The following is a 6,307-nucleotide window of genomic DNA, read 5'->3' as shown; positions in this document are numbered from 1 at the left end:
CTTTAACATATCAAGCATACATACATCAGAGATATCTGTATGTTCAATATTTTTCAGCGTGCTCTTCAAGCTCATTACTTTAATATATCATACATCTTTCAGCATGCCCTTCAGGTGCATGACTTTATATACAAGGCATATATATCAGAGATATCAGGATGTTTCATATTTTTCGGCGCGCCCTTCGGGCGCCATACTTTCAGAGATATCTTGATGTTTGCTAAGTGAAAGTGTACCATTATGAAATCTGCATTTCATATGAAAAGATGACAAATTCCTGATACTTTTCTGTTCTCTCTGTGAGAATTCAGTATGAGAAAGCAACATGCACAAATATTTCACAATATATATTTGATACAGTGACTTATTTTAGAGATAGAAAAATGACAAGATATCTTTCCTTCTCATTGATGCAATTATTTTCCTTTGTTTCATAGGCTTTCTGTCGAAAGATGCTTTTTATGAACAAAATAACAGTTAAAAAAGGCAGTTTTTGTCATTATTAGCTGTGCTTTAATGGTTTCAATGTTACACAAGAAAAGGTCCTCTCAGACTCTGCACACATCAGATTTGGCTAAAAAAGCTCTCTATGGCTCCTTAGTAGATTTAATTGATGGTTGGCAAGTCTTAACACCCATCAAAGTTTTTGATTCACTGCTTTTTCCTCTTTGATATTAATGATTGACATCCATTTCTGTACAACAGTTCAGGACATCTGGTTAAGCAGAGAAAGTGTGAAATACATTCAAAGCTCATTCAAATATACAGCTAATTCAAAATGTACTGTATTTAAACTTTAAGATTGACACTTTGAAATTCCTATCTTACAACTGACATGCCAACAATTTCACTAAAACATAGAATGACTATTTAAAATATAAATATATGTAAAATGTAATATATATATATATATATATATATATATATATATATATATATATATATATATATATATATATATATATATATATATATATATAATTTATGTCCATCTTTTGTTTTACCTTGTCGCGCCCGGGGGGGGGTCACCCTGTTTTAGAAATTTGGAATAGGGGGGTCACCCTGTTTTCAAAATTTGGAATAGGGGGGTCAGCCACTTTTGACGTCGGCAAAAAATAATCCACCGCCCCCCCCCCGGCCGAAGAAACTGACCAGTCCCTTAACTTTCTCTGTGGCCCCAAATTTTTTTGGGTGTCTTAAGAAATCTCCTGGGGACCTTTGTTGAAACAACATGTTTCTTCCATACCAATACTGCATTCTATCTACCTTGGGCTCTATAAACTCATACAGTAAATCAAAGATGCAATGCTTGGAAGATCAGTATAGAATTGACTTTCTTGTCACTGGTCAGAAGTTGTTCACTGACTGACTTTGCTTTAGCTTTCACAAATTTCACAGTAGGCTTGGCATCCAATTTTGTTTGTAACTCATCAATTTTGTCTAATAATAGCTTAATAGTGTGTGATTTCTCCTCACACCCTTTACACATACAATTTGGATTACAATTGCACTGAAATGAGTAGCTGTGTTCATCATGAACATTGAAATGTACAGGGTTAGTGTTCAGTCCCGAGTTGTCATCAATATCAATGGGAATGTCAGCATCCGGTGAGGCATCTTCTTCCTTGCTTTCCTTTTCCTTGGAGCCCTCTTCCTTGTCCGAAGCCTTTCTCTTCTTTGCAGGAATCACAGCTGGAACCTTCTGAATTTCCCTTCTTGGCGCTTTCTATTGTACAGCATAACCCAATTTCAGACTGGGGTTTGGATTTTCTGTCGTGGGTTCACCATCAACAAAATGTTCAGAACATACTCTGCTGTATTTGTCTGGTATCCAGTTCCTCTTTGTGTGGGGATCCATTCGATTGATAAGCCTTACCCATTCCGAGTGTTTGACAGGCGCCTGTACCTTGGATGGGAATGTGAATAAGTGGAAGGGTGCTTCACAGTAGCAATTACCAACACCGTTGTGAACTTGATGAATAGAGCAGAACTGCCTTCTCCATGTTCTAAGTTTCAATGTATTGTTAGTGCACTGAAACACCGAACAGCAACAGGTTGGCATCCCAGTAAAAATAGAAGTTGTAATTTGGTTATTTAGGAGGCTACATGTATGTACATCATGAAGGAAAAACAATTACATTTAAGGACCTAAACATATATAATTCTAATTAAGATAAATGAGATAAACTGTCCATGAACTGCCATAGGAGGCAAAGAACACCTGTAATTCAAGGTTCTCTACATAACTGCCATAGTTTCTGTTGTATAGTGTCATTCAAGAAATACAACGTTTATTTATACCAAGGTTCACATATAACCAGCTGTCAGTTCATATGTTTAGGTAGCTAGACAGTCATGACTTAGTTTTACATCTCCAGACCAACAATTCTAGCAAAAAAAAGTATCAGTGCCAAGATTGAAAATAATTGAGAACTCACCTTGTAAATTTAAAAGTTGGGGCTTGTCAGGGCAATCTGTGCACAATAAAGACAATCTGGATAACTTCCTGTATGTTGAACTGTAGGTGTGAAAAGGTACATTGAAAAGTCAAGAAACTGTGACTGGCATTATGGAGGTCCGTTTTTAGCTCCATGCTAGCATGAATGAAACCAGTGTGGTAGGCTAACACACTAAATAACTATGACACTAAAATTTTTTTATGTCCATGGTTATGACAGCACGCAAACACCATGTACAGTTTTTGATGCATGACACTGTCATTGACAGTCACCCAGTCAGTTGTACAACGGCAAGAAATAGCCAGAACTGCCAATTTTATCATCAACGTGTGCCTATTTCAAGCAAGTTCAGTTTAACAACCCTTACGGAAAATTGAGATCTACATCTAGTCCACATTAGATCTACAGTAGACTTTATTTTAATTGGGCAGTAGATGAACTGCTTCATCTACTTTTGTGCATACTAATGAGGTCATAGTTCAGAGAGTAGATGAAATGTAGACAAAATGTGGATGAAAAATTAGACGAAATTTAGATCTCAGGTAGATGAAATGTAGACAAGATGTAGATCTATCGCTTTGTCTACTTTTGTGCATATTAATCATCAGGTCATAGTTTAGAGAGTAGATAAAATGTAGATGAAAGGCAGACAAGATGTAGATGGAATAAATTACGTATAAGATGTAGCTTAGACAAAGAACAAGAAATTAGTGAGCCATAGAGATCTTGCAAAAGTGTTGAAAATGAAAATGTAAGTATGTTAACATGTCAATCAATTTTTAGACTTTAAAAATTGACCGATGGCCATGGTGTAGCACAGGCTAGGGCTGCAGTTCATGATGAGTATACAATATTGCATGTCACAACAACATCCTCTTGATGTAATTTGGTGGCAACTTCACTAAGCACCATGGTATCATAACATGCATATCTCACGCTGGAAAAATCAATCATTCAATGACCGATCACGAGTGGTATTCAGGTCGAAATAGAGAGTAGAACATTGTGCATGCTTAGGCCTACTCAAATTTTTCAAAATCTTTCTCAACTGTACATACATCATTACATGATTAACAGAACAAACTGCATACAAAGCATTTCAGTACATTCAACGACGCTTTATTAAAAACTTTAGAACTGAAATATTCTACATGTTACACAATCAAAATTCATATGGTCGTGGTATTAAAACAGGCGATCAACAAACCTTGCCTACCTCACGGGCCTACCTTACAAGTTGCATTACAATTACCACAGTACCAGTACAGCTGTATACTGGCAGTGTAGAGGCTCGCACTGCCATCGTCAAGTTATCGATGCCAACCTATGTCTCAACCCAATGTAATTCTCGATCGGAACTCTTTCTATGCACATCAGAATTGATGTCACATTGTTTCCAAGGTGTACAGATGACGAAATGTGCTTGAAAAATACGATTCGTTGAAGTACGAATGGTGAGCAGGCTGGCTTCTCTCCCCGATATGCAATGCATTGATATGGCACAAGATCACTAATTCACTCCGGGTTCGTTAATAGTTCGGAAGAAAAATAGTGCAGACCTTGAAGTTTGATATCTGCATGGATGCTTGTTTAGTTTGAGCTTTAACGTCAAGAATTTTTGTAAAGATATTTTTCTGCCTGAATCAAAATGCAGACTGTTGTGAATAATGGCTGAAGCATTTGGTGGTAATATGAGGAGTTCTAGGGCTAATAGAAATCATTGCAATAAGCCTGAAATTTGTCAAAAACACCACTGAGGGCGCTATTTTCATCGCTATCTCAAAATTTCCGTGGACTTGCCCACACGAAAAATTAATCAGTAGTTAAGCTGACATTGACCTAACACCTATTAAGAGGATTCGTGCCGCTGAATGTTTTAAAATAGGAAAATCGAGCTGTGGTGGCCTATGGGAAATGAGTTAGTGGTCTTGTGCCATATGCTGAACCGTTGAAAACATGGCGCCTTCTGATTGCGCATGCGCAAAGGTCAACTCTCACAGTTGACCCGGAAATCGAAGCCAGTTACAAGGTCATTTGCTCTAAAAGAGCAAGAGGTGGAGGCTGAAAGGTGGTGGGGAGATCAGTCCATGCGCGAACTCTCCATGAAAATGCAAGAAAATACGTCGCTCAGGTGAAGAAATCACTTAAAGCAGTACTGGTGATTTTAATGCTAACTCGTGTTATGCATGTGTACTGAAATACCATTGCCAAAATAACACTGTAATGGACGTAGTCTTATCTGTTACGTACATGTACGTGGCAATGATAACAATGTCAATACAATTATTTGTAAGTTGACCGAGAGATAGGGCCGTGGCTGCTGATTTTCACACGATTCAGAAGTGACTCAATGATACTCAGAAAGTTTTATACGAGGATAGTTTTGATTTTATTTTTTACTATTAAAAGCAGCTGGGATATCAAAAAGGTTCGTTTGATTGTTTGTTGGATATGAGGCCGAGTAAATAAAGTTATCAGTTAAAAAATAGCTCACTTGCATATTTATGAAAATTTGTAATTAGTCACATAACTCCAAAAAACAAACTTTACGAATTAGATCAGGGTCCGGCCGTGGTTAGATGCTACTGTATTTACCAATCTGAAGAAAGTATCAATGAAAACATTGATTTTTTTATTCTTTTTATTGTGATTCACTTTAAAGTCACTTTTTCAAAAATAAATTACTGGATAATCTTTACATTTTTAACTTCACCACAAAATTGTAGTTTGATCCCTGTGATATTTTGCATTTGTGTTCCTCGAGTTAAACAGGAGTGCCTGAGGATGAAAAGAAAATTAATTCACTAATTTCTTCTCTCTATTGTTGTACAGTATATATTCAAATGTAAGGTAAAATGTCTTGTCTTTTACTGATGCCTTCTCGCATGGATCCTGCAGTTTGCCAATCATAGAATTTGAAGGGATTGGATTGTTGGATACAGCAAGAAACAGTACATTAGATTAAATGTAGACAAGATGGTGATTTTTGAAGTAGAAGTAGATGAGTCTTTGTTTGCCTAAGTGAATTTTGTAGATGAAACTCCCTTAGATTGGATGGTAGATCAGTGTAGATAAGCATAGACGAAGTTAGTGCAAAATGTAGACATAGTCATGTCTGGTGTGGACAATACACTGCATGAAACCAATAATTCAGATAAATTCACATGAATGAGTTGCCTGTATTGTAGTATAATACACGTGAATTCACATGAATCCAATAAATACAGGCTTGCTGAATACAGAAAATGGATTATTGACTGTATTCATCTGTATATGCACTCTTCAGCTAAAATACAGGCAGTAATCCATGTTAATACAGTAAAGTATTATAGGGTTTTTATGCAGTGATATCTGTAGACAAAGCTTCATGTAGACAAACTGCTGTGGCTGTTCATCTACAAAACCCTGATGTAGATCTACATAAAGTCTACTGTAGACGGTCCGTAGATCTACTCTCATCTACTGTAGACATAGGTTTTCCGTAAGGGAAGGCTTACTGTAGAATGTATTAAGTCAATACTCACCTTAGAATTTCCGAAAAAAATGAAAAAACAGCAGAGTTCTCCAAGCGTTGCCAAACACAGCTCCTAGCCTGCACTGATGTGTGTATCTCTGCAGGACTTCCTGTTTTGGTTCTTACCCCATGACCTTTTGACCTCTTAATTATTCAAGATGGAGGACGAAACTGGGACAAGGCTTATTGCGATGCGACATCGATACAACAGAACTAAAAGACGTTTCGTTGTACCAACACCTGGCACAGAAGCTGAAAATGGTCTAACGACGTAAAATAAGCACGGTCACTCTACAAAAACGAGTGGAATGACCGTAGCGTACAAACTTCGCTC

General features: G+C 37.0%; 1 long non-coding RNA gene across 1 annotated transcript; it reads right to left on the bottom strand.

Annotated features, from left to right (window-relative positions):
- Nucleotides 1-1,170: 1,170 nt before the first annotated feature.
- On the bottom strand, nucleotides 1,171-6,070 carry LOC139128872 (uncharacterized). Its single transcript, XR_011551436.1, has 3 exons — nucleotides 5,984-6,070; nucleotides 2,439-2,518; nucleotides 1,171-2,032 (listed from the first exon to the last, which is right to left on the bottom strand). It is a non-coding gene; the product is annotated as an uncharacterized lncRNA (long non-coding RNA).
- Between the last annotated feature and the right edge of the window lie 237 nt (nucleotides 6,071-6,307).

Source organism: Ptychodera flava, unplaced genomic scaffold, assembly GCF_041260155.1.
Source record: "Ptychodera flava strain L36383 unplaced genomic scaffold, AS_Pfla_20210202 Scaffold_75__1_contigs__length_567515_pilon, whole genome shotgun sequence".
In the NCBI taxonomy this organism is placed as follows: Eukaryota; Metazoa; Hemichordata; class Enteropneusta; family Ptychoderidae; genus Ptychodera; species Ptychodera flava.
This window is presented reverse-complemented; position numbering and strand designations above follow the sequence as displayed.